The 26,791-nt window shown below is 42.2% G+C and overlaps 1 protein-coding gene across 7 annotated transcripts in view; it reads right to left on the reverse strand.

Annotated features, from left to right (window-relative positions):
• Window positions 1-26,791, reverse strand: part of LIMS1 (LIM zinc finger domain containing 1) — a 147,674-nt gene that overhangs the window by 86,756 nt on the left and 34,127 nt on the right. Inside the window, exon 1 of one of the 7 annotated variants that reach the window (XM_017947835.3) lies at window positions 8,362-10,518. The exons of 2 other annotated variants lie outside the window; for them this stretch is intronic. The gene's annotated coding sequence lies outside the window, so the exon portion shown is untranslated. Of the gene's footprint in view, window positions 1-8,169; window positions 10,519-26,791 lie in introns of those variants that run through there. 4 more of the 7 variants (XM_009184908.4, XM_017947834.3, XM_003909099.5 and 1 more) reach the window with 4 other exon arrangements.

Here is a 26,791-nt window from a genome sequence, read left to right on the forward strand (position 1 = left end):
TTCGCTCTCAGGGAGCCACTCCAGCATAAGCCTTCCACCCTCCACAGATAACCTCAGGTTCTCCTCAAGCCTCTAGATCTTATTTGACATTTTATTGTAAGTAGCAACTTCTTGTGCACTTAACACTGTTGAATTGTCGAGTTTAAAAATGATTAAGATGGTACATTTTATGTGTTTTTTACCACAATAAAAAAATGAGGCTCCAAATGAGCTGCAAAATGAGGGCCCCAAAAAATTATAAAGGACTCTAATTCTAATCCTTTTCATTTTTCAGATGAAGGAACCGAATTAAAGTCCCATAGCTGAGCGCCAAGAACAGGACCTGGGGGGTACACTGATTCCTAGTACATAGTTGACTACAAAACAGCAGCAGCAACAAAATAAACCAAGTATAATGCAACAAACAACCAAGTGGGACAAAGACCATAAAGGAGGCAGAGTCACAAGGAGAAAGAAGACCAAGCGGAAATTTCAAGAATATTTTTTAAAGTAAGAAAGCATGGAAGAAATGACTGAATATTACAAACACAGGATGGTCCCTGTTCTGCTGGAATAGCAGTCTGAAACCATCATTTATCTTGGTCTGGGTGGAGCTGAAGTCTGGGAATTCCCATATAAGGTAGTTTGTTCATGCTTACTTCCTCAAGCACACATCACACCTCCTCATCTGAAAAAGGCACCGGAAGAAAAGATTCTTTGGGAATGACATCCACACACACGTTGAAGGCTGTGGTTTCCACTCCTAATGGTGAGTAGATTTGCCAAGACACAGCACCCTCGCAACTCCGCCCAAATACGGTTCAGCATCTAGCAGTCAACACCACAGAGCCTTCCTGTGGTCACGACTGGCGGTGGTGATAAAGGTCAGTATGACCTTGCTGCTCTCCATAAATAGCCCTTCAGTCAGTAATGTCCTCACATGATAAGGTCACATTCTTTCCTTTCAAGAGCAGCCCTGCTTTTATGTATGGTACCTTCCTTCCACACAGCTTTCCACCTCAGGTGAAGCTGCTTTCTTTCCCCACCATAATTCCTCTCAATGGCTTCAAAGCAGGGCCTCTACCTTCAATTTTTTTAGGATGAGTCTCTCTACCTTTTTTTAGAGCTATGCTGTCCACTTTGGTAGCCAGTAGTCACATGCAGCAACTTGAAATGTGGCTAGTCTGAATTCAGATGGACTTTAAAGTACACACTGGATTCTCTTGGTAATTTTAAAATGCTGATGACATGGTATGTATATAGCTTGGACATGACAGTTTGATATACTGGGTTAAATTAAACATACTATTAAAATTAACCTTCCCTATCTCTTCTTGCCTGTTTTAAATGGCTACCAGAAAGTCTTAAACTACACATGGGGTTCACATTATATTTCTAAAGGATAGCACCATTCTAGACAGTATAATAAGCCCTACTTATTGAATAAGCTCAGTAGAAAGAAACCCTGGAATCCTTTCATTTCAAACGATCTCTTATCGGCCAGGCGACTTTCTTCATTTGCAGGTGAGATTCTTCATCTGTAATGTAGACAAAATAAACCCCCCTCACAGACTGGTAAGGACTGAGAACACAAAGAAAGCATTTTAAGCATGCAGCAGCATAAAATGTGTTCTCAGTAAATGTCACTTCCCTTTCTGTGGGTGCATTCAGTTTAGTCATCTTGGGGTTAGTCATGGAACGTCTGGATTCCAACCCTCTTTGTTCCTTCTCCACTCTAATCACTTCCACAGAATTCACTGCAACTTACAGGGCAGGCGTGTGTGGTGAACCTTCTAAGCAAAAGCTACCCCTTCCCCACAGCTGAATTCTTCATTCCTGCCACTTGTTGACCATATCCTTCCCACTTCTTCTCTGCTGGTCCATTCATTAATAAATTATTAAAATTAATCTCAAAATTCTGGCTGCTGCTCATTTTCTCCTTAGGGCTGTTACCAGTAGCTCATTGCTACTGCGTGAATTGAAAGGGTACTTTGTTACTATTCTAGCTATTTCAGATATGAACACTTCCTTCCCCTCCAGTGCATGGATATCCTTTACTTATCACTAAGGTCTCACCAGATATGTAATGACTGAAGGATTCTATAATGGTCCTAGAAATAAGTAAAATAAAACTGAATGTTGACTTTTAATTATTGACCAGGCCAATCAGGATTACAGGAATGAAAAGTACCTTTTATGACTAAGAAATCACATCTGACTTGGCAGTCTGGTGTTTATTTCTGGCTGGTTTGTCTGTGGAAAATTCACTTTATGATTTCTTCCCAGCTGTTGCTAGCAGCGTGCTAGGCTGGCAGCCCTGACAGTTGAATTACTCCCATGGATGATGCTATTTTCTCATTCCCCACCCAACCTTTCCCAAATACTTGGCATTTTTTAGTATTATACAGGTGCTAATTTTTCTGAAAGTCTGGCTTACAGTTTATTGTAAATTGATGTTATCTAGCATCTGGATGTCATTCTGCTTCTATGTCCCTTTTCACAAAGACAGCAACTCCAGGTCTGGGTAGGCTTGAGAGTGGCGATGGAGAAGTAACCCCTGCAAGACCTTTTCCCCAGCATTCCTTTATAGAAGGCAGGAGATGAGAAGGAAAGAATTAGTGAGGGAAAGAAAAGGCAATCGAAGGGGAGAAGATTTAAGAAAGAAAAAAGCAAAAGAAAGAAGAACGGCTTTTTTCACAGTAGAAGTCAGACAGTGGGAGGCTTGGACAAGGTTTGGACATGTCTGGAAGTGGAGAAAAACCATGAGACTACCAGGCACTAAAGTGAATTTGGCTGATCTCAACCTTGACCTCTAGCAATTCTGGATCTTAAAGGAGATATGCATAAATGATGCAGAGTAAACTAAAAAACAAAGGCAGAGAATGACTGGAAGTCCCTCAAAAAGTTAAACATAGAATTACCACATTACCCAGCAACCCCAGTTCTGGGTATATATCCAAAAGAACTGAAAACAAGGATGCAAACAGGTATGTGTACACGCATGTGTACAGCAGCATTATTCACAATATCCAAGGTATGGAACTAACCTAAGTGTCCTTCACAGGTGAATGTTATACACATTTTACTATTAATACAATAAAAAGGGGAACATTTGTTGGCCACCTAGATCCCACCAAATATCAAGCTAGGATCCTTTTACATACATTACTCACAGATTAAATACTATTGCCATTTACAGATGAGGAATATACAACTCAGATATTAAATAATTTGTTCAAAATCACACAAATGGCAGAAGTAAAATTTAAACCTGTAGTCTTTCAACTTACACCACAGTATTTCAAGGATAAACAGGCTCAACGAATAAGGAACAAGTGACAATATGCTCCTTATGTTCTGAAACTGTTAAATAAGTGACAAGAAAGACCATAAACAGTTGAACCCAAAGAACTAGGTAGTCTAAATGTCTTCCCAGGCTGCAAACAAACTTTCTTTTAGCATAGCACATTTTAAAGCCCTATAAGGGAATCTCTGTCTCTTCTCCACACATCCCCTCCCACACACAAAAATTGGTAAAAGTTATTTTTCAATTTTTTAGATTCTATATGTCCCATCTGGGCTGATAAAGTATCCTTTCCTCCCAACAATATTACCATACATTTGTGGCAACATTTGGGGTATAAAATACCTCCCTACAGACAGGTGCGGTGGTTCTCACCTGTAATCCCAGCACTTTGGGAAGCCGAGGCGGGTGGATCACAAGGTCAGGAGATCGAGAACATTCTGGCTAACATGGTAAAACCCTGTCTCTACTAAAAATACAAAAAATTAGCTGGGTGTGGTGGCTCATGCCTGTAGTCCCAGCTACTTGGGAGGCTGAGGCAGGAGAATGGCATGAATCCAGGAAGCGAAGCTTGCAGTGAGCTGAGATCGCGCCACTGCACTCCACCCTGGGCAACAGTGCAAGACTCCGTCTCAAAATAAATAAAGAATGGCATGAACCCAGGAAGCGAAGCTTGCAGTGAGCTGAGATCGCACCACTGCACTCCAGCCTGGGCAACAGTGCAAGACTCCGTCTCAAAATAAATAAGGAATGGCATGAACCCAGGAAGCAAAGCTTGCAGTGAGCTGAGATTGCGCCACTGCACTCCAGCCTGGGCAACAGTGCAAGACTCCGTCTCAAAATAAATAAATAAAATAAAATAAAAATAAATAAATAAAATACCTCCCCACCTGCCACTTCACTTATTTTAATCAAGCACTCTACAGGACATCAATATTTCATCCTGTAACTATTCTGACAAACTGTGCCCCAGAAGTGACACTTTGACTCGGAGTTAAAACACTGTTCCTGTATACCTCTTTCTCCTGGAACTAATGGGTCAATCAACACATTACTAACTTTTGGGCAAGATGCAATTTAAAATCACTGTTAAGTCCCTGTATTAAAAAAATAAAACTGGCCGGGCGCGGTGGCTCAAGCCTGTAATCCCAGCACTTTGGGAGGCCGAGGCGGGCGGATCACGAGGTCAGGAGATGGAGACCATCCTGGCTAACACGGTGAAACCCCGTCTCTACTAAAAAATACAAAAAACTAGCCGGGTGCGGTGGCGGGCGCCTGTAGTCCCAGCTACTCGGGAGGCTGAGGCAGGAGAATGGCGTGAACCCGGGAGGCGGAGCTTGCAGTGAGCTGAGATCCGGCCATTGCACTCCAGCCTGGGCGGCAGAGCGAGACTCCGTCTAAAAAAAAAAAAATAAAATAAAATAAAAATAAAACTAGGCTGGGCGTGGTGGCTCACGTCTGTAATCCCAGCACTTTGGGAGGCCAAGGTAGGTGGATCACCTGAGGTCAGGAGTTCAAGAACAGCCTGGTCAACATGGTGAAACCTCGTCTCTACCAAAAATACAAAAATTAGCCGGGCATGGTGGTGCATGTCTATAATTCCAGCTACTTGGGAGGCTGAGACAGGAGAATCACTTGAATCTGCAAGGCGGAGGTTGCAGTGAGCTGAGATCGCGCCACTGCACTCCAGCCTGGATGTCGGCGAGTCTCAAAAAAAAAAACCTAAAAACATTTTTAAAAGTTCCCTTAAAGGGCCAAGCATGGTGGCTCAAGTCTGTAATCTCAGCAGGTTGAGAGGCCAAGGCAAGAAGATCTCTTGAGGCCAGGAGTTCAAGACAAGCCTGGGCAACACAGCGAGACTCTGTTTTTACAAAAATTTAAAAAATTACCCAGTCATGGTGGTACGTGCTTGTAGTCACAGCTATTTGGGAGGCTGGAGCAGGAGAATCTCTTGAGCCCAGGAGGTCAGGGCTGCAGTGAGCCATGATCGTGCCACTGCACTCTAGCCTGGGTGACAGAGCAAGACCTTGTCAATCAATCAATTTTTTAAAAAAAAAGTTTCACTGAAGGCTTCCTCTTTTTTTCTGGGAACTCTCGGAACTACTGACATCAAGAAACTACCAATGAGACTTCAGACTCCTTCCCACGCCTCTGACAAGGCCCAGGTTCAGGCCCCACCACATCATTTGCTCAGTCCTTTGCTACAAGATGTTCACACATCTGGCACTAGCCATGGAAACCATTTCTCAGTCACCTTTGTGTCCCCCAGAACCTAACACAGTGCTTAGCATGGGGAAACCACTCAAATGTCAACTGAATGAAGGACCCACTGACACATCCTTTCATTTGGTATTGCTATCTTGCTCTTTTGTCCTTCTAATCCATTCTCTACACTGTAATATTAGCAAAGACTTCACTGCAACATCATAGATGCTTCCCTAATGTCCCCAAACTTTACACTGCCCTCAAGACCAGTACTCCACATACACCTCCCTGCCATTCTTATCCTTCAAACATTCCAGCACAGTAGATAATTTTAGAATTTCTTTCATTCATTCAACATTTATTTATTGAGCACTTACTACTGCTCTGGGCACTGGGAATACAGAGGTTAACAAGAGGAAACAAAGCCCCTGCTTTAACATATCTTCCAGGCTAATGCGGAAAACACAGCACAGAAAGGAATAGGGCAGGGGGTAGATCCAGAAAGCACTTGCAGCCCAGAATAAAAACTGGATTTTACTCTAAGTGAGACGGAAAGGCAGTGGAGGATTCTGAACAGAAAGTAACACTGATCTGCAAACCTTTGCTCAAGCTGTTGCCAACTCTGCCTAGAACAACACTCTTTTCCATCATTTGTCAAATTCTTCAAAGCCCAACTCAAAAGTCACTACCTCCATGGTGCCATCTCTTAGACTTACAGGGGGTTCCCCGTTTTTTGGTTAGCCTCAAAATCTTGACACAACCTGTGATGGCCTGATGTTTATTTCTGTATATTTTAAAAAACACCACCAAGTGTTTATGTTCATTAAGAATATTTTATCCTATTTTCATTCTATCAGCTATGCAGTGCTGCCTTGTTTGCAAACTAAAAAGCATGAACCCTTTTTATCAACTGAAAGACTAAATTAAAATGATCATCCTCTTTTCAACGTTTCCTTTCTTATCCATGAAAAATACTTGTGTTCTCCTGTTCATTATAACTATTCCTTATTTCCTGACTACGTATGTGAATGTACACATATACACGTGTACATACACACAACATACATCTACATAAGAGAATCCCTTACACATGCAATCAGTATCACTCTTAATGTTCTTGAAGGTTAACTGTAAAATCAATGCTTTTGCAAATACATTTAAATCTATAGGAAGTCCACTGTATAGGGCAAGTCATGTAGTAAAGTAAAAGATTCTTTTGTGGGTAAATAATCACCCCTTAATAAATGTTTTCCAAATGTAGGTCTGAGGCATTAGAGTTCCTTTAAGAGTGGCCTGCAGGGGAAATTCCACCCAACAGCAACAGAATACATATTTTTCTCAAGTGCACATTAAACATTCTCCAGGACAGGTCAAGAAGCGTGAAATTATATCAGGTATCTTTTCTGATCACAATGGTATGAAACTAGAATAGTTTCTACAGTAACAGGAGGACATGGAAAATTAACAAATATGTGGAAATTAAACAATACGCTCCTAAACGACTATCGAGTCAAAGAAAAAATTAAAGGGGAAATTAAAGAAAATAAAGGAAAAATGTAAAAATATCTTGTGACAAACGAAGATGGAAACACAACATACTAAAACTTATGTGATGCAGCAAAAGTTAGTGCTAAAGGAAGTTTACAGCAATAGACACCTACATCAAAAAAGAAAGATCTCAAATAACAGCCTGACATTACACCTCAAGGAACTAGAAAAATAACAAACTAGGCCCAATGTTAGCAGAAGGAAGGAAATAACAAATATTGGAACAGAAATAATTGAAAAAGAGACTAGAAAAACAACAGAATCAATGAAACTAAGAGTTTGTCAACAGGTACAAAATTAGATGGGAAGAGTAAGTTCTGGTGATCTATTGTACAGCAAGGTGATTATAATTAATAATACTGTATTGTATATTTCAAAATACCTCAAGAGGATTTTAAGTGTTGTTACCACAAAAAAGTGATATTTGAGATGATTGATTGGCTAATTACCCTGCTTTGATCACTGTACAATGTACATATGAACCAAAACATCACACTGTACTCCATAAATATGTGCCAATTAAAAAACAAAACTTTAAAAAAAATGACCAGCAGTTTTTTCTTTCTTTTTTTTTTTTTTTAAAAACTAGAGTTTTACAAGTTAATGAATAAGAGTAACTCCTTATTTAGTTATAGCTGCTTTCTTCTTACCATGACAGGACAAAAGTTCACTAAACATATTGTTAAATAGTACATTTCCCCGCCAAAGATCCTAGGCAGCAGAAATAATGTTTCAAAAAATTAATGTAATAAAATGCCAAAAGCTAAAGTCTTTTATAGAAGGTTCTGCAGGACATAACCATATGACACTAAATACTATTTATCAATTGTTTTTAAATTTTTCTTTGCAAACAAAAGGCATAGTTTCCCTTCCATATCCACCCTACTTTCAAACCAATAAAACATACAGTTTTCACATATTTCAATAATTAAATATACATCTACAAGATAAAAGAACCACAATCATAACCTCTGCAGCAGGGGGAAATTTTAATCAGCACGGCTAAAGGTGACTACAACTCACCCAAGACCCGTTCTGCATAGAGAGTTTCAACAAACATCCTTTAGATTTGCTTCTTAAATAACTGAGAAAGATAGGTCATAAGGAAAACAAATCCAGAAATACAACAATACCCTGTGTTTGGCTGATTTAGGCGATCAGGTCCATTTCTTCTCTTAAACTTCCACTCCCCCGCCTTAGTCACTTTACACACACAGACCTAGTTCTGCAAACCTCCGCACCCTACCTGAGGCACCTCCAGCTCCCCTTCTCTTAATTCAAGAGTAAAGAACCTCCCTCCGGGCTCCTACTCTTATTTAACTTACTTATCAGGGCTTGGGAGGCCAGTTTCACATCACTGTGAATTATCTTTGAAAGCCCCTATTTCCTAAACTGTATAGAACTTCCTCATCTTAGCTTTGTCTCCGTTGTCTTGAACTATATTTGAGCCAATGAAACCAAGTTTAGGGTTTTTTTTTCCTGTATGTAGTCAAATCATGTGACATGGTGTATTACACGATAACCCCACTGTTCTGAAGCAACAGGACAACACCCCTAAATGTCATAACTCATATCCTGCTAAGTTGTTTTATATACTTTATGAAATTAAGAAATTCATCCAAAACTTACTGAAAGCACATACAACATGCAGACAAATATTTAGAAAAATGAATAACTGATCAGCATAGAAAGAGGTTACTTTAAAAAAATGACAGCCTCTGGCCCTCTGGATCTCTATAACACCTACATGTTTGAATTAACGGAGCTTCTTTATGTGCCCTCTGAATGCTACTTTGGGGTCAAGCAGCTTCTCTACATTACATCTTCCAGTGGCAAGGCGCAGGCCAGCTTAGAGACGGGCATGCCAGGCTCTGGCTGCCCCAGCAGCGGAAATTATTTTCTGTCCCAGATATCCCTGACAAACACAGTGCAGAGAAGAAGCAAGGCCAGTGGTGCCAAGGCCTCACATATCCGACTGAGTCACCTCCTGGGACTCCTCAGTGCCAAGTTTCCACTGAAGAATAAGGGGATCTTTAGTTGAAGCTAAGAAAGAACTTGAGAGCAATTAATTCAGCCTTCCCCTTCCATGAATGAAGGTGTCCTTGCCTGGATTCACTGAAAATACAGTAAGAAAGCTCCTTTACCCAATTTCTTTATTATAGAGGAATCATTTTTTAGGATGACGGCATTTCCAGGATGATAACATAACTAGGGCCTGAGGTTAATCTTTAAAAACAAGAAAATGGCCAGGTGCAGTGGCTTACACCTGCCTGTAATATCAGTGCTTTCCGAGGCCGAAGTAGATCACTTGAGCCCAGGAGTTCAGGACCAGACTAGCCAACACAGGGAGACCGTCTCTAAAAAAACAAAAACAAAAACAAACATACCACCACAACAAAACAAAACAAACACACACACAAAAATCCCAAGAAAACAACTCATCACTTTTGCTTGTTATCCAACACTGAGACTGGGCACTAGCCCCTTTTAGAGCTGGTGACAAGCTATATAACCTGAGGGCACCCTGGCAGGTGACTATTTGCAGGGAAGGGTTTAGAGCTTGAAAGAGTGGAAGAGCACATCCAAGACAAGCTAAAGGCAGAGGGAGTTCTAAAACTCAGGGTTCTGCCCAGCACTCCTGGGAGAACCTCACAGGCTTCACCTTTATTCTGAAGTCCAACCATCAGAGCGAGTTTGGGAGCTTTCACACAGTACTGAATCTAATAAAATTCCAGCCAGAATGTTTTTCTGGCTTTGATTTATTTATTTTGGGAGGTGGGAGTGGAAGGCGGATGGAAGCTGGAAGTGAAAAGGCTGCTTTGGAGTGGGAAGCAGTTCCCTCCCCCATTCCCAGCAGGGACAGTCCTATGTCATGGACATAAACCCTGGGAAGCAGCTGCGATCTCTCTCGGGAGAGGGGAAAGAGAATGGAAGTCTTCTGAGCTACAGCCCCAAAATACAGAATTCCCTCTAGGAAGGCAGCTCACGATGCTGCAGTTAAAATCTAAAGGAAGGAAACTGGGTGTTTTTCTGTGTCCCAGCAGAACATCCTGGGCAGACTGGCATTGTTAACTTCTGTACTCATGGATGGGCCCCACCAACCCTCCTCTTGAAGACACGCACCACTTGCATAAGGACTTACTGTGCTTGAGAGGCTTCCCGTAATCGACCTTTCTTCTCTCAGCAGATACTACCTTATTACTTATTCATGAAGAAAACAGATCATCTGGAAGGTTCTCTTTCAACTACCTCCCACCCATATGCTTAACTCTTCAGGCCTTCAGTCCCAACAAGGTCTGTCTGATGTCAGTCCATAAACTCACATCCAGACAGCCACTTTCCTTCTTTTTGGGCTCTTCCCCACAAAGATTTTGTAAATAGGCTCCAGTTTCTGCTACATTAAAATGAATCTATCTTGAGTCACTCTCCAGCTACCATCACAGCTCTCTCCTCTTTTCAGACACCATTTTCTTTTTCGTCTGCTTCTTTTTTTTTTTTTTTTCTTGAGACGGAGTCTCGCTCTGTCGTCCAGGCTGGAGTGCAGTAGCGCAATCTGAGTTCACTGCAAGCTCCGCCTTCCGGGTTCACACCATTCTCCTGCCTCAGCCTCCCGAGTAGCTGGGACCACAGGCGCCCTCTACCACGCCCGGCTAATTTTCTGTATTTTTAGTAGAGACGAGGTTTCACCGTGTTAGCCAGGATGGTCTCCATCTCCTGATCTCGTGATCCGCCCGCCTGGGCCTCCTAAAGTGCCGAGATTACAGGGATGAGCCACCACGCCCAGCCTCAGACACCATTTTCTAAAAGTTATCTCAACTCCTATTTACTCATTAACCTACTGCAGTCTGGAAACACCTCTTACAGTCACAGTCAGCTCTTAGAAGCCAAATCCAGAGGACATTTTTCAGTTCTTATCTTACACATGACATTTTTAAATGACGCTTTCCTGGGAATTTTCTATTCCTTTGGCTTCCAGACCATTGTACTTTTATCCCTCTAGTCATCCCATCACCATCTCCTTTGCAAGAGCCTCTGCCTGGCTGTAGGTATGGCTACTCCCCAGCCTGACCTTGGTTTTTTGCTCTTCTCATTGTGCACATTCTCCCTGATGACTTCAACATTTCTCATGGCTCAACTACTTCCTCCCTGTTAGTGGCACTAGCTGGACCTTCTTAAACTTCACAATCATACGTCGAATTGTCTGCTGATGTCTCCATACAGATATCGTCACAGGCAACTCAAACTCATGATGCCTAAAATAAACTTCCCTCCCCACTATGCCTAAATCCAATTCTTCCTCTTAATGTGCCCTCTCTCAGGCATCGCAACATTATCCGAGCAGGCATGCCGCAGCCTCCTAGGTAGAGTCCCCGTCTCCAGCCTGGTCCCCTTCAATCAAATCCAACAGACACAGCCAGTAAGTGGTCTCTCTAAGGAACCTGCTATCACTACCCTGCTTAAACTCTTTACTGCACTGAGGACAGTCAGCATCCCTTAAGGTAACATACAAAACCCTACATCACCTGGCCCCATTTTTTTTTTTTTTTGAGACAGAGTTGTGCTCTGTTGCCCAGGCTGGAGGGCAGTGGAGCGATTTCAGCTTGCTGCAGTCTTCACTTCCTAGGTTCAAGTCATTTTCCTGCCTCAGCCTCCCAAGTAGCTGGGACAACAGGTGTGTGCCACCACGCTTGGCTAATTTTTGTATTTTTGGTAGAGATATGATTTCGCCATGTTGCCAAGGTGGTCTTGAACTCCTGACCTCAAGTGATCCGCCCATCTTGGCCTCCCGAAATGCTGGGATTACAAGTGTGAGCCTACTGCGTCAGGCCCTACCTGGCTCCATCTATGTCCCCAAACTCTCATCCCTGGACACTTCCTGCTGCTCAGTTTACATAGCCTAAGAGGGACATACACACACCACACAGGCCCTCATCTCCATGCCGCTGCTCACACTGACCTCGGCTGGGAAGGGCATCCCTTCGCTAATGCTCACATCCTCAAACAACTCAGAAAACCCCTCCATACATTCCTAGTCGACTCTCCTGCCTGGATCCCACACTCCTCCTCAGGGATCCCATTATACATTCTCATTTACTCTGCGAGGATCCTTTTATGAGCTCCTGTTTCTAACCTCGTGGTGGGCAGGGACTAGATTCCTACTCATCTTTATGCTCCTTGGGCCTCTGCCTAATAGACACACTAGATATTTAATAAAGTTTAGCTAAACTGAGGCCTATAGGAGGGGCCCTGTTATTCCTTACCTCTGATAAGGAACAGGAAGCTCAGAATGAGGTTACATGGCTTTAAAAGTCACCCAAGGAGAAGTCTAGGGGGAAACCTAGAATGCATAAGCACACCAGCTAAAACAAGTCTTCTTGACAGCAGAAGGCCTCTCAGAGCTAAGCATGGTGGGAACAGGGAACATGCCTATGTTTTTCCTCTGTTACCCTAAGCCTGACAAAGTGTTACACAGTGTACAGCAAGTGCTTAGCAAACACGGGCTGGCTCACTATGATTGTGGAGAGATCACTTTCATTTATAGACTATGCAAGAGAGAGTTTGCTTCTCTCCAGCAGATGGAGCTACAACCCTGTGTTATCTCCAGCTATGGTCTGGGAACCCTGAGAGAAGAACCAGCCTTTTCCATCCATCCCTTGCCATGCTTCTTTTTGTCCTTTATTAGTCTCACACAGAAACAGCAATGACAGCCGGGTGCAGTGGTTCACGCCTGTAATCTCAGCACTTTGGGAGGCCAAGGCAAGCAGATCACTTGAGGTCAGGAGTTCAAAATCAGCCTGGCCAACATGGTGAAACCTCATCTCTACTAAAAAATACAAAAATCAGCCAGGTGTGGTAGTGGGCGCCTGTGATCCCGGTTGCCCAGGAGGCTGAGGCAGGAGAATCCCTTGAACCCGGGAGTCAGAGGTTGCAGTGAACCCGAGATCATACTACTGCACTCCAGCCTGAGCAACAGAGTAAGACTCCGTTTCAAAAAAAAGAAAAAAAAAAAAAAGAAACAGCAACAAAATAGCAGGATAAATGTTTTCCACAGAATATTCTGAATGGACATAGATCTTTTTTAAAAACAATTTGTTCAATGCCCAACATACTTGCATATCTTTTCCTCCCAGGACTTTAAAAAAATCTGGGATAATTTCACCCAACTTGATTTGCCCAATCTATCAAGTGTGAATCAGTGTTTCTACCTTTATATACTCTTCATAGGTCCTTGCTATGAAAGTCATTTATAACCCAAAATGTTCACCATATTCATCTCTATGTATATACCCTATGTCACCTGGGAAAATATTAGTTTACTAACCATCTCTCATTTAAAAACAAAACCCTTTGGGCCAGGTGTGGTGGCTCACATCTGTGGTCCCGGAACTTTGGGAGGTCTAGGCGGGCGGATCATCTGAGGTTAGGAGTTCGAGACCAGCCTGCCCAACATGGTGAGACCCCATCTCTACTAAAAACAAAATACAAACATTAGCCGGGTGTGGTGGCAGGCACCTGTAATCCCAGCTACTCAGGAGGCTGAGGCAGGAGAATCGCTTGAACTCGGGAGGCAGAGGTTGGAGTGAGCCGAGGTCGCGCCACTGCACTCCAGCCTGGGAAATAAGAATGAAACTCCATCTCAAAACAAAACAAAACAAAACAAAAACATACCCCTTTTAAATATATTCTAAACATTGTCTTAAAGGATTTGAGCTTCTAAATAGAATATGAAAGAACAATTAAGGGCAAAATGTTCATAGGTGGTAATGTCAGTAAAGCATAAAGTCCAAGCAAATTTCATTCTTCACTCAATTTATAATTTCACGGCATTCCCAGAAAACTTAGTGCTTACTGAAACTGTTGAAAAGTACTTCATGATGGTATCTTTTTTATTTATTTATTTATTTATTTGAGACAAGATCTTGTTCTGCTGCCCAGGCTTGAGTGCCCAGGCAGTGGTGTGATCTTGGCTCACTGCAACCTCTGCCTCCTGGATTCAAACGATCCTTCCACCTTAGCCTCTCAAGTAGCTGGGACTGCAGGCGCGTGCCACCATACCTAGCAAATTTTTGTATTTTTAGTAGAAACGGGGTTTCATCATGTTGGCCAGGCTGGTCTCGAACTCCTGGACTCAAGTGATCCACCCACCTTGGCCTCCCAAAACTGCTGGGATTACAGGTGTGAGCCACTGTGCCCAGCCGATGATATCTGAAACAGATATCAACCTAAACACAGTTAGGTTCTATGTTCATCATTATACAAAGGTGTTTTTCTTTCTTATGTTCTTAACCAGCATCAAAGTCCTGTGGATGAATACTTCATGACATTCAGCATCTCTGGCTTTAGTCCATTTAGTGCCTATGGTACCCCTTTCCTCAAACCATCGAGATAAACTAAAAATGCCCCACAAGTTCCCACTTGCTCCTTAGGGAACAGTTCCAGATCCACTGAGGACGACAGACTCAGAGGATTTCTGAGGCCAGTAAGCATTAATGCCAAAAGTGCTCACTAAAGTACCTAAGGGAACCACTTGTCAGGGTTTGGCTTAACTCATTAATATTATACAACATTGAATACTATTAAAATTAAAGCACTGTAACTAAATTCATTTATCAACTTTACATTTTAATCAAGGAAGTCCCCAATCTGAAGCTCTGTCAAGAAAACAGTGTCATCATATAGCAAGCTTTATTTATTTATTTATTTATTTATTGAGATGGAGTTTTACTCTTGTTGCCTAGACTGGAGTGCAATGGTGCAATCTTGGCTCACTGCAACCTCCACCCCCTGGGTTCAAGCAATTCTGTTGCCTCAGCCTCCCTAGTAGCTGGGATTACAGGCATGCGCCACTGCTCCTGGGTAATTTTGTATTTTTAGTAGAGATGGGGTTTCACCATGTTGGTCAGGCTGGTCTTGAACTTCTGACCTCAGGTGACCTGCCTGCCTCGGCCTCCCAAACTTCTAGGATTACCGGCATGAGCCACCGTGCTCGGCCTATAGCAAGCCTCTTCTAAACACAGTAACATCTAAGAAAGAGCCCTGAATAGCACTTAGTCCTAAAAGCTCCTAAGGTCTGGGGGCCTTTCTGAGTTTGGGAAAGCTACTGTAAAAGAAAAATCTGAGGAACAATACAATTTTAAAGAATTTATTTAAGTAAGAAGCAATTCATGAATTGGGGAACACCAGACCAAAAAAGTTTCAGTGTCCCAATGACAAAACATCAGAGACAAATATTTACTGGGAAACGCAGAAGCAAAATAAATAAATTATTTGATTCATCTGAAATTACAGAATTGCCTTTTGTTAAAGGTACCTTGCTGGAAAGCCCCTAGTCACTTAGTCGTATGTTAGTTGGCAGCTTATGACTGGCGGGGGCTAAGTTTTACTTCTAACATAAACATTTATCAAAATGACTCTACTCGTTCTGCGTAGGTTTGCAATTTAAATAAGGCTGAGGTAACATATAAGGCTTAACTGGTTTTGTGTGCTCAGAGATTCTACAGGCCTGGTCTTCATTTTAACTTCCTTTAACAATACTCATTCCAATACGGACTCAGACCCAAACCTGCCTTGGGGAGCAGAAGGAAGCATGTTGCAAATTCCATGGCAATACTGTGAGAAGATTCTGGCAGCCCAGGGACACGAAAAGAGAGGAACAACCTTGGCAGAGGCCACAATGCTGGAGTGAGAGGGCCCCGATGGCCGAGCTGGAATCCCACAAGTAATGGGGAGGCATTGTTCATACCCAAGTGTTCTTAAATTAAATGTGGTCTGCTTAGATACTCCAACTCAGTACTGAATCAAAGCCCCATTCCCCTCCTGAAACTCTCTCTCCTCCATGCAATAGGGACCACTATGGACCCAATGGTTCTAGTCCAAGCCAGAAACATGAGAGTCATCTTCAACAACTTAATCATCCTCACACACCTCCCAGTGTCCAGCTGCAAAGTCCTTTTTTCTCTGCCTCTTAACTGTCTCCGAATCTATTTACTACTTTATATCTGTACAGGCTGCACCTACTTCTGGCACCATCACCTCTTATGTGGATTAATGCAACAGCCTTCTAACTGGTCTCTGAACATTCACTCTTTCCTAATCACTGCTCCCAAACCACCTCTACTCTGAGATACCGTAACACTGCCTTCTGGGTGGTCATGTCATCCACTCTCTCCTTCAGATAACAGATCTAGTTGTCCTGACCACCTAACAGTCACCTACCTTGATTGACTAGGCATGGTGCTTGTTCCTATCCTCTGGCCACAATGACTGGTCCTGGTCCATTTGGACAATGGACTTGAACTAAGTTAATCAGATTCTGTTTCTCAAAGACTAGAAATCTGAGTAGAGACTAACACCCTGCAATTAGAGGAAGTCAACTCAGAGCACTGCTCTATGGAGAAATCCCACAAGTTCTGCAGAGATGCCGGGAAAGCCCTAGTTGTTTGCCCTTCTCTGAGACCTGTAAGCTCAGCCCATTCTTCAATTCTGGGAGCAACCCCTCTATTTTTCCAGTAAATTTCTTTTAAGCTTCTGTTTGCCTGAGTCTATTCCTGTTGTTGATAATCAAGGAAACTACAGTCCCAGTAAAAACGAACCTGGCTGTCCTTGCCCACCCAGCATCCCCCAGCTCCAGCCCTCGCTGCACAGGCCGCAGCCCTGCAGATCTGCCTGTCTCAACAGCCCTCCTGGCCTGGTGCCTCCTGCTGTCCTCCCTAAACTCTTCTTGGGATGATTCCCGTCCATGCTTGGACTCAGTCAAGAGGTCGCTTCCTCTGGGAAGTTCTCCGGAAGGCCCTCTTGCTCCACAGGAATTTGCCTGCGTCCTTTAGTCTGACCTCAAGTTACAAGTGATGATTCCTGTTCACAGCTGTGCCCCATGCCAGTCATGCCTGGCAGAGGGTAGGCTCGCTGTGAATACTGCCAAACAAATGAGCAAATGAGGAAATCAGAAACATTTCAAATGAGTATTAAGGGAAGTGTAACATAAGTTTTAAAAAAAATGTATTTCTCTGGAATCAAGAGCCTCTAGACATCTAATATTAAATTCATTGTATTTTAATATTAATTCATACTCCAAATCATTTGACCATGTTTTTGCTTTGTGAAAATTCTTAAGTTGTGCATTTAAGATTTGTGCACTCTCGTATTTTACACATTAACATTTTTTTGTTTGTTTGTTTGAGACGGAGTCTCGCTCTGTCGCCCAGGCTAGAGTGCAGTGGCGCGATCTCAGCTCACTGCAAGCTCCACCTCCCGGGTTCATGCCATTCTCCTGCCTCAGCCTCCAGAGCAGCTGGGACCACAGGCGCCCGCCACCACGCCCGGCTACTTTTTTGTATTTTTAATAGAGACGGGGTTTCACTGTGTTTGCCAGGATGGTCTCGATCTCCTGACCTCATGATCCGCCCACCTCGGCCTCCCAAAGTGCTGGGATTACAGACGTGAGCCACCGCGCCCGGCCAATAAAATTTTTAAAAACACATTTAACATCACTGAAAATCACAGATATAGACTAGTAATAACTTCATATGCTTGGAAACATTATATAGTGGTAGAAGGTACACTGACTACAAGTAAAATTATAGTCTTAATCATGCCACTTATAAGAGCTGTGACATCTTGGTTCGATAAGAATTCTTTATATTCAGCTTTAATAACCATAAAACAACATAATTACCATTTTGTCCAAATCTCAGGGCTACAGAATAGATTTTTTAAAATAATAAAGGTGAATATTCAAACATAAATTGTTTTTGTTACAAAATTCAGAATCATCTCAAAATGAATGTTAGTTAAACCAGTTAAAAAAAAATTGGACTTCGGAAAACACGACACTTTGGCATGAAACTGCCTACAAAGTTCCATGAATGCATACCAAAAAGTGATATAGGATAATAAATCCAGGATGCTAACCTGAAATTTAAGACTAAATTTATTACTGAGGAACAAAAAAAGGATATCCCTTCATCATCATTTTTTCTTTGTAAACTAGATTTAAAAATTATTTACATTTCATGGCCGGGAGCGGTGGCTCACGCCTGTAATCCCAGCAATTTGAGAGGCCGAGGTGGGCGGATCACGAGGTCAGGAGATCGAGACCATCCTGGCCTTGGTGACAGGAAGACTCCATCTCAAAAAAAAAAAAAAAAAAAAAAAATTTTTACATTTCGTGAACCAAGACAAACATTTCTTAAGCTCATGATAACTGAAATGCTTTTAAGAGTTCAGCTAAGGCATTAACCTTCTGGCTGCAGTAATCTCAGAGAAGGGGAGTAGAGGAAAGCGCAGATATTCCTTATTTCATATGGTGGAGATACTATAACATTTAAAACAATTTCAAAACAAGTGCTTGCATTTAAAGAGAGTATAACAAATTGTGAATGGATGTACAGATTAAAAATAAATGAATCTTTACATATACACATGCTAATAAGCTCTTACAAATAATTTAATGATAAAATGAATCATAATTAGAAATGGTGAGTAATTAGCAATTTTATTGTATACCTCTCTATAGTATCAAAACATAAAAGCTGGGCGCGGTGGCTCACGCATGTAATCCCAGCACTTTGGGAGGCCGACGCGGGTAGATCATGAAGTCAGGAGTTCGAGACCAGCCTGGCCAAGATGGTGAAACCCCGTCTCTACTAAAAAATACAAAAATCAGCCAGGCGTGATGATGGGCAACTATAATCCCAGCTACTCGGGAGGCTGAGGCAGGAGAATCACTTGAACTCGGGAGGCAGAGTTTGCAGTGAGCCGAGACCGCACCACTGCACTCCAGCCTGGGCAACAGAACAAGACAAGACTGTCTCAAAAAACAAAACAAAACAAAACAAAACATACAATCTCAGAACAGCATTTAACAGTCACATGGTAAGAGGAGGGAACAGATGGGCAAGACTTTATTCCTCAGAAAAAATTGATTTTCATTTTTTAACTGCTGAGCCAGAACATTTTATTAAGTTCTCAGAAATGCTAAGCAGCTTGTAAGAACATCTGAAGCACCTTTTTTCTCTCTTACTTAAAAAATAAAGTACTACAATATAGAGAAATTCATGTTTATTAAGAGTGTAAAATACATTTTAAGAATGTAAAAACATTTAGTTATTGTAAAAATTAACTTTTGAGCAAATGCAAGTGTTAACCTGCCCTTACCCACTTTGTACCACTAAAACAGGGGTAAGCAGAAAACAAATACATATACATTGAAAACTTCCATTTTCATGTCAGTGAATATTTACCCAGTGACTACCATATCACTAACTGCTATAGGTACGGGGCACCTAAGGATAAATAAGGCAGAACCCGGAGTAACTTCCTAGACTGCGATGTACACACAAAACATATTGCAATATTCTGTGACACAGCAGAGGCAGCATTTGCAAAGCGCTACGAAATGCAGAAGCAGCAAGAAAGGCCTAGGCCTTACCGGGTTTGTCATGGAAGTGAGTCTATATTAGCTGTGGTTCACAAAGTGGGAGAGGGAAAGGGAATTCTCAGAGAGTAACTCGAAAGAGCGCTGACTTAGCAGTGTGTCAGGCACTGTGCTAGCTTCTCAGGCAATAGCAATAAGACTCAGTTATCTGATTTCAAACGAGCTTATGGTTCAAGGGAGACACAAGAAAAGAATCATAAAACATGCTGAGTACACTCACAGTTCTGAGATCGTACTGTTTTCTGGAAGTTTAAAACCCATTTTCAAGGAAATTGGAAGTACTAGTGAAGATCAAACAATGGTATAAGGAAATGGGAAGCTGTGGCAGCCATGCGCATCCCTGTTTGGGATGGTCAGAAACTCCTGTTGGCACTTTCCCCCCTACCTCAGGGAGTTCTCCCTGTCCTTGAATCCTGATCGCTCTGTACCTCTTTTTGGATATTTACCATATGTTGCCATGTATCACGATAAATCTGAGACTTATTTACTCTTCCCTACTAGAATATAACCTCTGAGACTGGGAACTTTGTCCCTTAGCTTCTTAGCCACTGTAATGTGAGTCATAAGGCTCACTCTAAAGGGCATTTTAACTTGTGGCCGGGCACAGGGGCTCACGCCTGTAATCCCAGCACTCTGGGAGGCCAAGGCAGGCAAATCATGAGGGCAGGAGTTCGAGTCCAGCCTGGCCAATATGGTGAAACCCTGTCTCTAATAAAAATACAAAAATTAGCCAGGTGTGGTGGCACATGCCTGTAATCCCAGCTACTAGGGAGGCTGAGGCAGAAGAATTGCTTGAACCTGGGAGGCGGAGGTTGCAGTGAGCCAACATCATGCCACTGCACTTCAGCCTGGGCGACAGAGCGAGACTGCATCTCAAAAAAAAAAAAAAAAACTTGTTAGCCGGTGAGGCGCATGCCTGTTAATTCCAGCTACTCAGAAGGCTGAGGCAGGAGGATCGCTTGAGCCCAGGATCAAGACCAGCCTGGGAAATACAGCGAGACCCTGTCTCAACAAAACAAAACAAAACAAAACTTGCAGAGTTGACCCATAACTGGTACTGACCCAGACCCACTCTGACAAGTTCTATTCTATTCCTTTTACAGGAATGAATAAAACCTGATACCTATTCGCTCTCATTCAGTCAAGGTGATGATCTTAAAGACTTCAAAAAATTATTTTCACATACGTAAATACTAAAACCTTAGCAAGAACAGTACTAAAATGAGTAAGAAAACCCAGTAACTGGTAATAAGTCTCTGTCACTGCTTCCAGACTAACACTGACATGAAGACCAGCCCTTTCCCCACTCTCCCAGGAAAAGAAAGAAGACTTCAAATCCTGGCCCCAGGTGCCTGCTTCCTGATCAGGTGCGAGCACACGTGCCTATTAACATTATCTTGCTGCTTTTTTCTGTCCTGTTGCCAACCTCTTGGTTTGGTTTTGGCTACAAAAAAAAAAAACGCTGTATCGCATGCCATCCAAACAGCCAAAATGAATACTACCACGCACACACACACAAATGCACAAAAGGAGAAAGACTAAACAACCCTGATGACTTAGGATTGATTTCTGCAATAGTTATTACAAATCAAAACATAAAATACTTTCAAGAATAAAGATAAACGGTGCCTAAAAGGAAGCTGGAGAACAAGACGAGGGTTGCAGCAAACCCTGCACCTCTAACATCAGTGTTCACCCAGACCACTTAGCCCAACAGCCTGCCTGTGACAAATGCAGGAATTTGGAGTAAGAAAATGCACCAGAGCAAAAGGGCCTCCACATTAAATTTCAAGAAGAATGTTCTCTGATGAAAGAGAGAGGAAGAGCTAGAAACATCTGGATGGCTAACACAGCTTTAAACAAAGAAGTAACAGCACCTGCTAGGCTGCAGCTCTGTGATCCGTAAGGGCAGCAAATCTCTACTACTTCAGTTAACTGAGAGGACTCAGGTTTCACAGTCATCAACACCACGCTGATTAACTCTTTTGCATTTTTTTGAAGAATGGTTAGCTCACATTCTAACGAGCATGTAACTATGTTTGTAAGAGGATCAAAAAACAAATAACCCCAGGCTGAAAAACCCCTCCTCCATCCTCCCCAACCTTGGAGGGGAAGTTACAAATGATTAAACAAAGTAGCTAGGGAAAAAAAGGGTGAGAGAAGTTATTTGTAAGATTGAGAACCCCAAGAGTGTTCAGGCTTGTTACTAAGAAATATAACCTACAATGAGAAACAGCAGGTAATATTTCAAAAGTAAGAAGAGTATCCTGCCAAATTTCAAAGCACACTTATACAAATTATTAAATTTCAGCCTAAAAAATAGCAAGGCACTGTAAAAATCAAAATGATATTTAGTCCCCAAGTCAACGACCAAAAATCTGAAGCAGAATCTTTATTACGTTTCCAACCCTGGAACACAGTTTCCATAAAAGCCATAAAGTAAATTCCATATAAATAAAATCATGACCAACCCACAAAAGCTTCCTTCATCAAAAAAAATGTAGCTGAAAAAGGAGACGAGGTAGCAGCAATCAGGGACATGGAAACCAAAGAGTTTGGTTCAAGTGTTTACTCTGGTTTACCGGGAATGATGGCCTTGGACAAATTATTTAACATCAGTGAGTTTCACATTTCTCATCTGTAAAATAGGTACAGTAATACCTGCCTGCCAATGTTATATAGTGTACAAGCTCAAATGAGACTAGGATACTTACTAGTTATAAACAGTCATCATCCCTACTCTTCCTCCTCTCTAACCCAATTGAAGGCTGGTGGAGGAGGTGAGGGGGCGCAGAAGCAGTGAGAGGTTCAGCAGCCATGACCTCGGGTGAAGAGTTTGGGTCAGAGCTCTCGGGGTTTGGGTCAGAGCTCTCGGGGTTTGCAGAAGGTAAGTCTTGGGCAGCAGAGAGCAGCCAGATAAGAAAAAGGCCCCAGCAAATGCTGCTGTCAAATATGAGGAGAGCTGTCTCTAAGCACCAGGTCATTCATAAGCAGGGAATAACCAACACATCCTTAACGTCAAAGTGCTTAAACAAAAACAATGCCTTTCTCCCAAAGCTTTAATCTCTTCTCTTTTGAAAGCCCCTTCCCTGATCTTGTCTAGTTCTTCATGTCCCCTAGAGAAAATTCATCCACTTAAAAATGGAAACTCCATTACAAAACTCATGTACTTCGTATCCTTAGGAAAAAGATATTTAAAAGCCTTGAAAAATATCCAGACCTAATCATCAAAAGCAAAATCCACACATAAATTCCACCTTCCCATTCCCAAATTGATTTCCACTTTTTTTTTTGCAGGGGGATCCAGGTACCTTTTAAACCAAGAGCATGGAGAGTGAGTAAAGACTATAAAGTATAATAGAAAAAGTCACATTTATTACCAGCCATTCCCTAGCTGAATGGCGTGACAAGAGTCCCTAACCTCAGTGAGTTCCTCAAAACTGCAGTTCCTCGCCTCTGCCACTCCAAGTGCTTCTCTTCCTCAGCCTGATCTTGGCCCAAGGTCACCTCAGAGAAGACTTCCAAGACCGTCCAACTTCAATGTGCAATCGTTGCCTACTGCACCCTATACCCTTTTCTAGCTTATTCTTCCACGCTGTTGATCACCATCTAATATGGCATACGCATTATTTATGATATGTCTCCACCATCCCCAACAAGGACGTAAGTACCATGAAGATGGAGAGTTCTGTCTGCTCTGCTTCCTGCTGTATCCCCAGAGCCCAGCACACGCCCGGTCTCTACCAGGCATTCAGCAATATTTGTTAAATAATACATGATTACAAGTGAGGTAATTCATCCCTGTAGTGGGGCTAATACCACTTACTCTGCAGGGTTGTTTGAGGGTCACCTAGAAATAAAAAATAAAAATGCTTTGCCCATTGGCTGGTGTATCCTTAAGTATTCAGGAGCTACTGTAAGTTTCTTTTTATTTCTTAGGCCAAAATAACTGGCCAAAAGCTGCAGAATATTCCAAATGGGAAACTCTAAAAGCGTGGCCAAAAGATCACTGTACCCCTTGTGGGGAGCGGGGGGAAGAAAATGGGAGAAGCAGGACTGCCAATCAGCGTTGCTCAGTGTGGCTCATGAATCACAAAATTTTGTAATCACTCTGCAATAAAATCCGTGCAGAAATTGAGTATAAGTATTTAGAAACTTACCAATGTACATAGAAATTTTATATCTGCTGAATCTAAAGAGAAACAACTGGGACTTGTATTCATATGACTTTTTAAATTTCATTTTTCTAGTATCCCATTTTAACTGTCTTTTACAGAAGTATCACTTAACAATAGACTAGAAATTATTTCTTAAAATTCTCGTTCTTCACCAGTTTGGAAAGCACCGGCAAGCATCCACTCAGTCTGATGTGGCCCAGGAAGCTGTGGAACAGCAACAAAGCTAGCACACACTACAAGTTTACAACTGCAATTTATGTGGGTTCTAGGACAAAAGAGACCTCGATGCCAGAAGGGTGGCGAGGCAGGTTCAGTGGCCTGTTCCAGAATTTAGAGAATTCTCTAAAACAGTGTTTCTCAGAACGTTTTCCTATACACATCAAGAGCAAGAGTCAGGCTGGGCGTAGTGGCTCACGCCTGTAATCCCAGCACTTTGGAAGGCCGAGGCAGGCGGATCACAAGGTCAGGAGTTCGAGACCCACCTGGCCAACATGGTGAAACCCTATCTCTACTAAAAATACAAAAAATTAGCTGGGCGTAGTAATCCTGCCTGTAATCCCAGATAGTCGGGAGGCTGAGGCAGGAGAATCACTTGAATCTGGGAGGCGGACTTGCAGTGAGCTGAGACTGCACCATTGCACTCCAGCCTGGGCAACAGAGTGAGACTCTATTTCCAAAAAAAAGAAAAAAGAAAAAAAGCTAAAGAGTCCCAGAGACCAAGGGAGAGGAGGATTACAAAGATTTATGCTCATTTTCTTGACTGTAGTAACAATATCATGGGTCAGAACTTATATTGTAAAATGGAATACAAGCAGCTTATTGTATGTAAAGTATATTTCAATGAAAGGAAGTTTAAGGAAGGGAGACGAGAACACTAAGACACAACAGACATGTATACAAAGTCAGGATTAGGATATAAATTCCACGATTAAAAAAAAGCCCAGTCCCTCAAATCCTCTTTCAAAGGAACTTTTCTAGTGGCTTTATAATAGGCCACTCATGACACAACCAGTATTTAGACATAAGCTCAACATGCATTCATGTATATTATTACAGTTTTGGCACTGCTACACTACATGCATATTTTCCAACAGAACATCCCCTAACCCATCCTTTTTACATTATAAGGGCCCATGGTTCCTGGCTTAGAGACAGCTGTTGTCAGGTCCAGTTGAGCTCTGGAAGAGCAGCTGGGCTCAATGAGACACATTTCAAGACAGTTTCTCAGGTGCCCATCTCTACATCGAACAGCTTTCCTCAATAGCATGAGGCCCATGTCCCCATCTGTATTTTCTTATCATACAGAATTATGTGCTAAATTGTCAGAAACTGAAAAGTGAGAGTCTTCAACGAAAGATTAAATGTTTAAGATGCACTGTCTAAAACACTCATTCCTACTTACTATCACAGCATTAGTAAGCTTTTATACTAGTCATGTTATATAACAGACTGCTTTGTTCACAATAAAATGCTATTTCAATGTAACGGATTACAACATTTTTTAAAGACTTTATTGTACCACTTTAGATGAGTAACATGGATTCAGTGCAATTATGTACGCCCATGTTTATTTTCAAAGAAGTATATTTCCTGTTTGCAAATAGCTCAAGGAGAATGTCCAGCACACTGGGAACAGTAGTGGACTGTGGCTCAAAACATTCACGATCACTATTCACACTAACATGACCAACAGAGTCACTTTCATGGAGCCTCTTGCTATTTACATGTCAGATATAATGTGTGGAAGACCCAGACCTGTAAAGTTTACATAATCTTTAGCTCTCAGTTTCTCCATCCTTAAAAAGATCTTTCTCCTCCCTCCAGATAGCCTCAAAAGGTTAACTAGAAAGACAACATTACGTCTTATGATTACTATTATTACCGCTGGTATCATAACTATTTACCATTATTTATAAACATTCTGTCTTCTCTACTGCAATCTAAGCTTCCTGAGCTTACATCCCTCCCAATAAACAGTATACGTAATATCTGATGCAGAGAGGAAAGGAAATAAAGATACAAATAAGATTTCTATAACTGATTAATGCCAGAGATTTTAACAGAAGATGCAGACATTTGAAATGTTTTAGCAACTTTGAGAAATGTTACCACATTAGCCCAAAAGCTATATAATTTTTCTTCAGTTAGCTATTAAAAGCTCCTAGAGGCTGGGATTAGTTAGCTGAGGGCTAACACTTAAGGGATGGAGGAGCAGTCTTGGCCTCCCTTTCCCCTCCAGGGCAGGACTACAGAGCCGGTACCTTTAGCCTGGTGTTCTTCCTCAAGGTTGCTGCTCACAACCACCCTCAGCACTGCCGACCTCCAGGGCTCTCCCTCGCTAACTCCTCCTGCTCTTCTCCACTGCCTCCCAGGATGGCCACACTCCCTCTGAGACGCGGCCACTCCCTCTGTGAATCAGGCCATCACAGTATACAGGAGACAACCTCTTAGAGTTCAGCTTTTTTTATCTTCTATGTTTGTTTGCTTGTGGGAGTTCAGAGACTTATTAGTTTGGCATTAAAAGGTTTCCTCCCCCACCACCAACCTGCCAGCAACTTCTGGATTCCAGAAACCCTGGGTTTCTGGAAAGCTGGTCTCTTCGTAGCCAAAGAGAATATAGTATTACTTTATTTATTTTTTTGAGATGGAGTCTTGCTCTGCCGCCCAGGCTGGAAGCAGTGGTGAGATCTTGGCTCACTGCAACCTCCGCCTCCTGGGTTCAAGCGATTCTCCTACCTCGGCCACCCAAGTAGCTGGGATTACAGGCACACGCCACCATGTCGGCTAATGTTTCTATTTTTAATAGAGATAGGGTTTCACCATGTTGGCCACGCTGGTCTTGAACTCCTAACCTCAAGTGATCTGCCCCCCTTGGCCTGGGATTACAGGCGTGAGCACCATTCCCAGACTAGTATTACTATAATGTCTTGATTGCTTTCCCCATACAAACAAATATTAATAACAAACTCCTCTATATCTGTCAAACAAGTTCTCCATAATTCCTGTAAATATATTATCCTAGCAAAGATTTATGTACACTTTTCTCCATTTATGTAGTGGCAAACAAGCTAAAAAATACTTCTGCATTATTTTTTCTCCCAAAATAAATATCCCCTCTCTTCACTCTCTCTCCTCTACCCT

Source organism: Papio anubis, chromosome 14 (assembly GCF_008728515.1).
Source record: "Papio anubis isolate 15944 chromosome 14, Panubis1.0, whole genome shotgun sequence".
Lineage (NCBI taxonomy): Eukaryota > Metazoa > Chordata > Mammalia > Primates > Cercopithecidae > Papio > Papio anubis.